Consider the following 8,229-nt stretch of genomic DNA (forward strand, 5'->3'; position numbering starts at 1 on the left):
CCACATCATCTCCTTCAGGTTTTTTATCATCAGCACTCCCTGGCCAGCCCTGTCTGAACTTATAAATGTCCTCCGGTCAGTGCAAATACATGTATTTCCTATCCCCCCTCCCACTTTTTCCCCTCTAGCAATTTTGGCTTTCTAACACATTTGTTGTGTAAATTACCTAAAAATCACAAGGCTGGGTTTTACAATGTAATAGGTAATATTTAAAAATGCAATTTAGATACAAAGGCTGCAACAGTGTTATGAAATAAGCATTAAGAGGGATTCCAAGGTGGGGATGCCCGGGTGGCTCAGTGGGTTCAGCATCCAACTCTTGATTTCAGCCCAGGGCTGTGGGATCAAGCCCCGCGTGGAGATCCGAGCTAAGCATGGAAAGTGCTTGAGAATCTCTCCCCATCTGCCCCTCAAAAAAAAAAAAAAAAAAAATACTCCAAGGTGAATATTAATTATCTTTATTTAAAATTACTGGAAAATGAGGTATTTACAGACAATCAGGGCAGGTCAGAAGGAAGAACTAGCTGATACTAGGCTCTGTTCATCTTGCTACAGTTACATTTCTCCCCATACAAAACCTTCCCCCATCACTCCAGTCCAATACTTTCACGTTCTAACAATCTAGCACCGTCCTGCCCTTTAAATCCCCCCTTCTTAGCCGTTCTGCTCATTCATCAAAACCACCTAACATGCTGACAGATGCTCCCTTTGTGCCAAACTGCAACTTCTGTAGGTTCAATGTAACTAAATACTATGAAGAGCTTACATTCTTAATACCTCTGTGCTCTCCCCTGACCAAACTGGCCTCATCTGTTTCAGCATTTCTACAGTTACACTACAACCTGAAATGCCAAGAGAGGGAAGTAACTTTCCAAGAGGTCACATAGCCAGAACGTTACATGAGGATCCGTGTTCAGGGCTACACATGTGACAGGACCTTGAGTCAGTACCTAACCTGTGGTTGCTTCATCTGTAAAATGAGAGCACAGCGTCACCTTCACAAAGTTGTAAGAACTAAATGACAAGATGAGAAATCGAACACCTGCTGTGCTGTCCTCACTGCCAGCACTGTCCTGCACTGGATACATGGTTGCTACAAGTGAGAGAATATTTGACCTCATTAGAGGCATGTGTATGTTGTAACCTGCAGAGTTGGGATAAATCAGTTAAAATACCAGCATTACAGTATTCCAGCTTCCATGGCTTGTGCCTGTAGTTTTCAACCTACAAAAAAGAAAAATTTTCAAATGACCTTTTACATTTTAAACAGAAAGCAAATTTTGAGGTACATTCTTTTCAGTCTGTCTCAAAGGAGGCGCAGAAAAAAGCCTTGTATGCGCTGTTCCAATACCTGGGTTTTTCACCTTTAAAAATAAGCTGCCCTTGGGGCACCTGGGCGGCTCAGTTGGTTAAGCATGGGGGTCAAGATTTTGGCTCAGATCATGATCTCACCATTTGTGAGCTTGAGCCCCACTTCCGGCTCTGCGCTGGCAGCGGAGAGCCTGCTTGGGATGTTCTCTCTCTCTCTCTCTCTCTCTCTCTCTCTCAAAATAAATAATCGTCAATAAATAAATAAATAAATAAATAAATAAATAAAAGGCATCTCTGAAGGTATTGTCAAAACTAAGGTTAAGGTTAAATTTATCACTGTGCTATTATTAACCGTATAAAAATATCACAAAGGTGCTGAAACTTCAAGAAAAATTTCCTCTGGTTCCGCTGTGACTCCAGACAGGATCCAGAGAGGAGTTTTAGTCTCATCCCTGGGTTTTATGGAGACTTACTTTACCCTTCTGTGTTAGCCTCTTAAGGCACTGCGTCAACCTTAAAAGGGCACAGGAAAGGGCGCGTCTGGGGTTTTACAGGCTTCTCTACGACCCCTGCTCTCCTCTCCCGACAACACCCCCTGAACCTCAGTGGTTTCCAGGGCCAAGTCCGAAAACCCACCGGAAGCAGTTGTCCTGCAGGGGGTGGGGGAGCCGGGAACTTACATGCCCTCTATCCGGAGGGGCAGCCAATTGGGGGGCCTTGGAACCAAGCACGTGGGAACCCCCGGTCGCCATTGGCCACGTGCTCCGGGCCGAGCGCCTCGCTTTTCCCTCCAGGACGGGGACATACCTGAGCCTGGAAGTCAGGCCGCTGCAGCCCCGCACACGTCGGAGACCGACTCCGCAGGCCCCGGGTCGGGCTCCTACATTCGCAGGCGGGGGCCGGGCCCCGAACCCGCCGCAAAGCAGCCGCCACTGCGGCCGCGCCCTGGGGGAGCAAAGCGCAAGATGGTTAGGGCGCCCGGGCCTGCCCGCGGGGAAGCCTCCCGGCGGCTCCGCGCGGCGTCTGTGCCTCGCGCGGCTCCGGGACGGGCTGGACCGCCCGCCCCCCGGGCCGCCGAGGGCTGCTCTACCCCTCTGTTCTGGCCGCCGGGAGCAGCGGAGCTCCGGGCGGGCAAAGCTCGAGGGGACGCGGGGCGAGCGCAGCCCCACCCGAGCCCGGAGGCCTGGCACCCTCCCCCATGCCCACCGACACTTACGGCTCAGCTCCGCGGGACAGAAGCCGACGACTCGCGTGCGGCCCAGAGAACCCGGCGGTGGCGCGGCGACGAGGTCAGCGGCGCAGCGGGAGGCGGGCAGCCAATCCCCTCAAGTCTCCGGCCAGGGGGCGGGGCGGGCCCGGCCATTGGCGCCCGCGGTTCTCGGCCCGCCCCGGTCTTTCGGGCTCCTTCGGGCTCCTTCGGGCTCCTCCGGGCTCCTTCGGGCTCCCCCGGGCTCCTCCGGGCTTCTTCGGGCTCCTTCGGGCACCTCCGCGCTCCTCCGCGCTCTTGCGCGGGCGGAGGATGCGCTAGGCCTGCCGGAGCATCTTTCTCGGAAGCTCCGGAGCCCTAGCGCCTCCCCTTGGCCCTGAAGGACGTGGTTCTCGCAGGCGCTGTGCCTTCCTAGGGCCCCCTCCTAGGGAGAGTTCGTGGTTACTTTAGGGCTGTGCCAGGATCCAGATTCCCTTTCGTACAACTACACCAGTCCAGTATGTGTCTTGAGTCTGTCCTGCTAATCTGGAAGCTTAAAGAGAAGCCGGACCTTGTCTCTTTGACCAGGCTCACCCAGCGGCTCCTCCTAAACCTGAAAGGACCACTGTTCCTTCATTAGTTAACCGCGTTCAAAGAGCGGACTTCAATCAGCAAGCGGTTGGGGAGCACCATAAACCTTCCCTAGGTGACAGACTCACACTTGACAAACAAGTGGAATAAAATAGGAGTATGTGCTAAAGTAACTTGTATTACAGTCCTGAGTTTACCATCCGTTGTCAAATTTAGTCCTCAAAATATCAGCCCCACATTTTAAGTGGATAAACAGACACACTGAGTAACTTTCCAAGGTGACAAATTAGCTAGTAAGTGGTGGATCGGGGATTTCAACTCAAAAAGTCTGGAAGTATAGCCCCTTAAAACACCACACTGCCTTTCCACAGGTGTGTAAGGTGGGGCGGGAAGGGAAACGTAGCATCTACATTTGATGGGCTGATCAAGATAGGCCATCTATGTGGTTGGGGTCCAACAGGCACGAAGAACAGCTTGTGGAAGAACAGGAAAGCACTTGACCCGTTTAAGGAGCCCAGAATGTAAATGGAACTTAAGGATGTAGGAGCAGAGTGGTCTGAGATGAGGGTGGCTCCGGGCCAGACGAAGCTTGAGGCCCTGGTGGAAGGCATATGACATGCTAAGAACAATGGAAAGCTCTTCTAGCAGTTTTTAGGAGTGGAAATGATAGGATCTGATGGAGGGTGTGGTTTAAGAGTCAGTAAGTTGCTTTTGCCGAGAAGAAAAGGAGTAAATTTTATTAATACATCGTGGCAGCCAGCCGCTACTTTGCAGATATTCATAAGATCAATGTAAAATGGGTTAAAGTGGCAGAGGGAACACCGGTTTGCTCGTGCGTTTACCTTTCTTATCTCAGATTCTTCTAAACATGTCTCTGGTTTCAAACCTGTTCTTGTTTTAGTCCTTTTGGATGTCTGAGAGGCATTAACCTTTCCTTGGATTATGTCAGTGAATGTGGACAAGTTGCATGGTAAGAATCTTGGGACAGAGAAAGAAAATCTCAATAAAGAGACTAATGTAGGAATCCAGTGGCGATCTAGTGGGGCTGGCAGTAGTTGTGCAGAATGTCTTCCTCCCCAACCAGGTGATAAAAACTGAAAGAGGTTATGAAATCAGTACAAAGAGTGTTTAACTTGAACTCAGGGAGAAACCCACCTCAGTCCGAAGGCTTCACACAACCCTGGCCAAATGACAACTGCAGCTCATTGGAAAAGGCGAAACCATTCATTGTGTGTAGAGGAAAGATGGCTTCTCAACTATTAAAAAAATTACTTAATTAAAATTAATACAGGGGCGCCTGGGTGGCGCAGTCGGTTAAGCGTCCGACTTCAGCCAGGTCACGATCTCGCGGTCCGTGAGTTCGAGCCCCGCGTCAGGCTCTGGGCTGATGGCTCAGAGCCTGGAGCCTGTTTCCGATTCTGTGTCTCCCTCTCTCTCTGCCCCTCCCCCGTTCATGCTGTGTCTCTCTCTGTCCCAAAAATAAATAAACGTTGAAAAAAATTTTTTTTAAATTAATACAGAGATGATGGAGTGAAATTAACTCATTGTATACATTCAGGGTAATCTGTATGTGGTATTAAAAATGCTTCTAATTCGGTTTAAAGAAAATGGAACCAATTGGCTTTATTACCAGATCTAATTGAGAGAAATCTGTTCCATCTGAGAGAACTTAGCTTGACCCAGAGGACCAGGGATCCAGGTGGAAAGGCACAGGAGACCTGATGGGCTTCTGCTGTCTTCCTGGTTCCCCAAACTCCCTCCTCAATAAATAGGTCCATCTTCCCTAGACCACCCTGAAGTCCCTGCGCCTGAGCTCCAGGCTCCATTCTTGCCAGCCTGCCACAGCCTCACAAGCTATCCATTATTTTGGGGTTTTTCCCCTTCCTGTCTCTTCTCTTACTTCTGCCTGGCTCTTAGCTTCTCTATGTATATATACTCTCTCTCTGTCCCAACCTGAATAAACCTTCCCTCCGTCAAATGTCCCCCAGTCCCCCAAACCACACTCTCCTCCCCTTCCTAAGAGACCTTCAGAAAGACCACACCAACACAGGTCTCTAGCCTTATTCGGCCTCAGCCTCATGCAGCCCTCAGGTCAGTGTAGTCTGACTTTCCTCTTCCCAATTTCCCTGACACTACTCTCCAAGGTCACCAGTGACCTCTCAGCGACCAGATCCAATGCTCCTTATCTCCTCTAGCTTCTCTGTGGCATTGGGCATAGCCGACCACTCCTTCCTTGATTCCTTCTTCCCTCTGGTTTCTAAGTCTCCACTCTTCCCTGCCTTTCCTCCTACACCTTCCTCCTCCCTCTTCTGTCCTACCCTTTCCGGCGACATTCTCTCTCAACTCTCTTGCCTTTTCGCTGTTTGCTCTTGGTGACCCACCTCCCAGGAATGACAGTGATACAACTCATTAATTGAGTATCAGACACTTTATACATGCCATCTCTAATTCATAAGACAATTCTGCAAGGGAGATAATGAGAATATTATTAGTATCACTGAATGAGCTTATGAACCAGTCATGATGTTTAGTCTTTTACATAAAAATATCATTATCATCACTTTAGAGATCATAAACTGAGACCAAGAAAGCTTGAGTGATTTTCCTAGACTGCACAACTTTGGCAGAGCTAGGATCCCCATGCTGGGCTCCCAGCCTGCCTGCTTTCCCCACCCCCCCACCCCACCCCCCATGCAGAGGTGATCCCTCAGCCAAGACTGCTCTCCCCAGCTTCAGGTACCAAATACCCACAAGCCCTGCACACATCCTCATCCGGTGGACCCAGAGACACCACGGGTCAGCTTGTCTCAAGCAGTTCATTCTCTTCTTCCAACCCCACACTTTTGCATCCTCTTGATGAATAACACTTCCTTAGCCCCCGCGGTCCAGGATTCAGCCCAGATGACTTCCTCTTTCTGCCTCCTCTCCAATTCTCAGCACCCTGCTTCCTCACCTCCTTTCATTCGGTCAGTTCTCTCTATAGATCATCCCTTGAGTCTACCCACTCCCTGTTAAACTTTAGTTCTAGCTTACATCATCTGCTTTCTGGCCCACTGCGGCAGCCTCCATTCAGCCTCCCTCCCTCCGGTCTTCCCTCCCCCAGTATAACCCCCACACTGCTATCATCTCCATTGGAAATCCTTAAATGGCTCCACACTGCCACCAGGATCAAGACCAATGCCCTGTCTATCTTTCTACCTCCCTCCATCCCACACACCTGTTATGATCCAGCCATACTGAACTATCTGTATTTCCCTGAATGTTCTGTCCAGCACTGTTCCATACAACTCTCTGTGATCATGGAAATGTTCTATAACTGTGCTGTCCATTATGGCAGCCACAAGTGGCTAGTCAGTCCTTGAAATGTGACTAGTACAACAAAGGAATGATTTAAAATTTTTATTTACTTTTAACTAATTTATTTTTAAATGTTTTTGTTTATGTTTCAAGAGAGAGAAAGCATGCAACGGTGTGAGCGGGCCAGGCGCAGAGAGAGAGGCGGTCAGAGGATGTGAATCAGGCTCTGCACTGTCAGCAGAGAGCCCAATGCGGGCCTCGAACTCACAAACCATGAGATCGCGATCCGGGCCAAAGTCAGATGCCTAACAGACCACCCAGGCGCCCCTACTTTTAACTAATTTGAATTTTTTTTAACGTTTATTTATTTTTGAGAGACAGAGACAGAGAGCCCATGGGGGAGGGACAGAGAGAGAGGGAGACAGAATCTGAAGGCTTCAGGCTGTCAGCACAGAGCCCAATGCAAGGCTGGAGCCCACGAACCTTGAGATCTTGACCTGAGGGATGCTTAACCGACTGAGCCACCCAGGCGCCCCTGATTTAAATTTAAATAGTCATGTGTGACTGGTAGATACCATGTTGCATAGCACAGCAATTTGTATTTCAAAGATGACCAGCAGCGTGGACATCACCTGAAATCTTGTCAGCAGTAAAGGCTCTCAAAAAAACAAACAAACAAACAAAAGGATCTCAGGCCTGATCCCTGATCTGCTGATTCATAATCTGCATTTCAACCAATGTAATTTATACGCACGTTGAAGTTTCAGGAAGCACTGCTCTAAGAGCTCTTGCTTCCTTGCCTTTGCACATGCTGTTTTGTCTGGACTGCCCATCACGTCTCCTCCTTTGCTCCTTAATTCCTATTTGTCCCTCAAGACTCATCATCTGCAAGCACAACCTATTCTTAGTATGGTTATCTGGAGGACAGAGAGTGGTGGGGAGGAGTGAGAAGGAGAGAGAAAATGTCTATGATAAAACTACATGTGTCTTGTAATCCCAAGTATCTATGTATCTGTATCTATGCTCATATATACACATATTATATATAGTGTGTCTACATGAAAAGATGGTTACTGTTGGTAGTGCTTCTCTCAAGATGGTGGGATTTCACGTAATTTTTTTCTTTCAAATATTTCTGAGGTGTCATTCAAATTCTTTACAATGAGTATATATTATTTGTAATCAGAAAATAAAATAATAATCATGGGGTGCCTGGGTGGCTCAGTCGGTTGAGCATCTGACTCTTGGTTTTGGCTCAGGTCGTGATCTCATGGTTCTTGAGTCCGAGTCCTGGGCTCTCTGCTGGCAGAGTGAAGCCTGCTTGGGATTCTCTCTCTCTCTCTCTCTCTCTCTCTCTCTCTCTCTCTCTCTTTTTCTCTTTCTGCCCCTCCCCCACTTGTTCTCCCTCTCTCTCTCTCCTTCTCTCTGAAAAATAAATATTAAAAAATTGTTTAAAAATAAAACAATCATTTTCATTACAGAAAATAAAGCCTATTTTACCCTTCTGTAGACACCTGTATGAACGTGATATCAGAATAGAGTACAGTGGAACCTTGAACGATGTGGGGGTTAGACGCACTGACCCCAGCATGGTCAAAAATCTGCATATAACTTTTGACTCTTCCAAAACTTAACTACTAATAGCCTACTGTTGACTGGAAGTCTTACGGATAACATAGTCCATTAACACAATCCTGTATACTATAGGTTTAAATATACTGTATTCTTAAAATAAAGCTAGAGAAAAATGTTACTAAGAAAATCGTAAGGAAGAGAAATACGTGAACAGTATCACACTGTATTTATTTCAAAAGTCCGCACAGAGGCAGCCCTGGGCAGGCCAA

General features: G+C 48.1%; 1 long non-coding RNA gene and 1 other non-coding gene across 2 annotated transcripts; both read right to left on the reverse strand.

Annotated features, from left to right (window-relative positions):
* Positions 1-442: 442 nt before the first annotated feature.
* LOC123595998 lies at positions 443-3,169 on the reverse strand. The gene is made up of 3 exons (XR_006711474.1): positions 2,528-3,169; positions 2,119-2,256; positions 443-1,224 (listed from the first exon to the last, which is right to left on the reverse strand). It is a non-coding gene; the product is annotated as an uncharacterized LOC123595998 (long non-coding RNA).
* On the reverse strand, positions 1,718-1,837 carry LOC123596637. Its single transcript, XR_006711793.1, has one exon. It is a non-coding gene; the product is annotated as a small nucleolar RNA SNORA26 (small nucleolar RNA).
* Positions 3,170-8,229: the final 5,060 nt, after the last annotated feature.

The sequence above is a fragment of the Leopardus geoffroyi genome, chromosome B1 (assembly GCF_018350155.1).
Source record: "Leopardus geoffroyi isolate Oge1 chromosome B1, O.geoffroyi_Oge1_pat1.0, whole genome shotgun sequence".
In the NCBI taxonomy this organism is placed as follows: Eukaryota; Metazoa; Chordata; class Mammalia; order Carnivora; family Felidae; genus Leopardus; species Leopardus geoffroyi.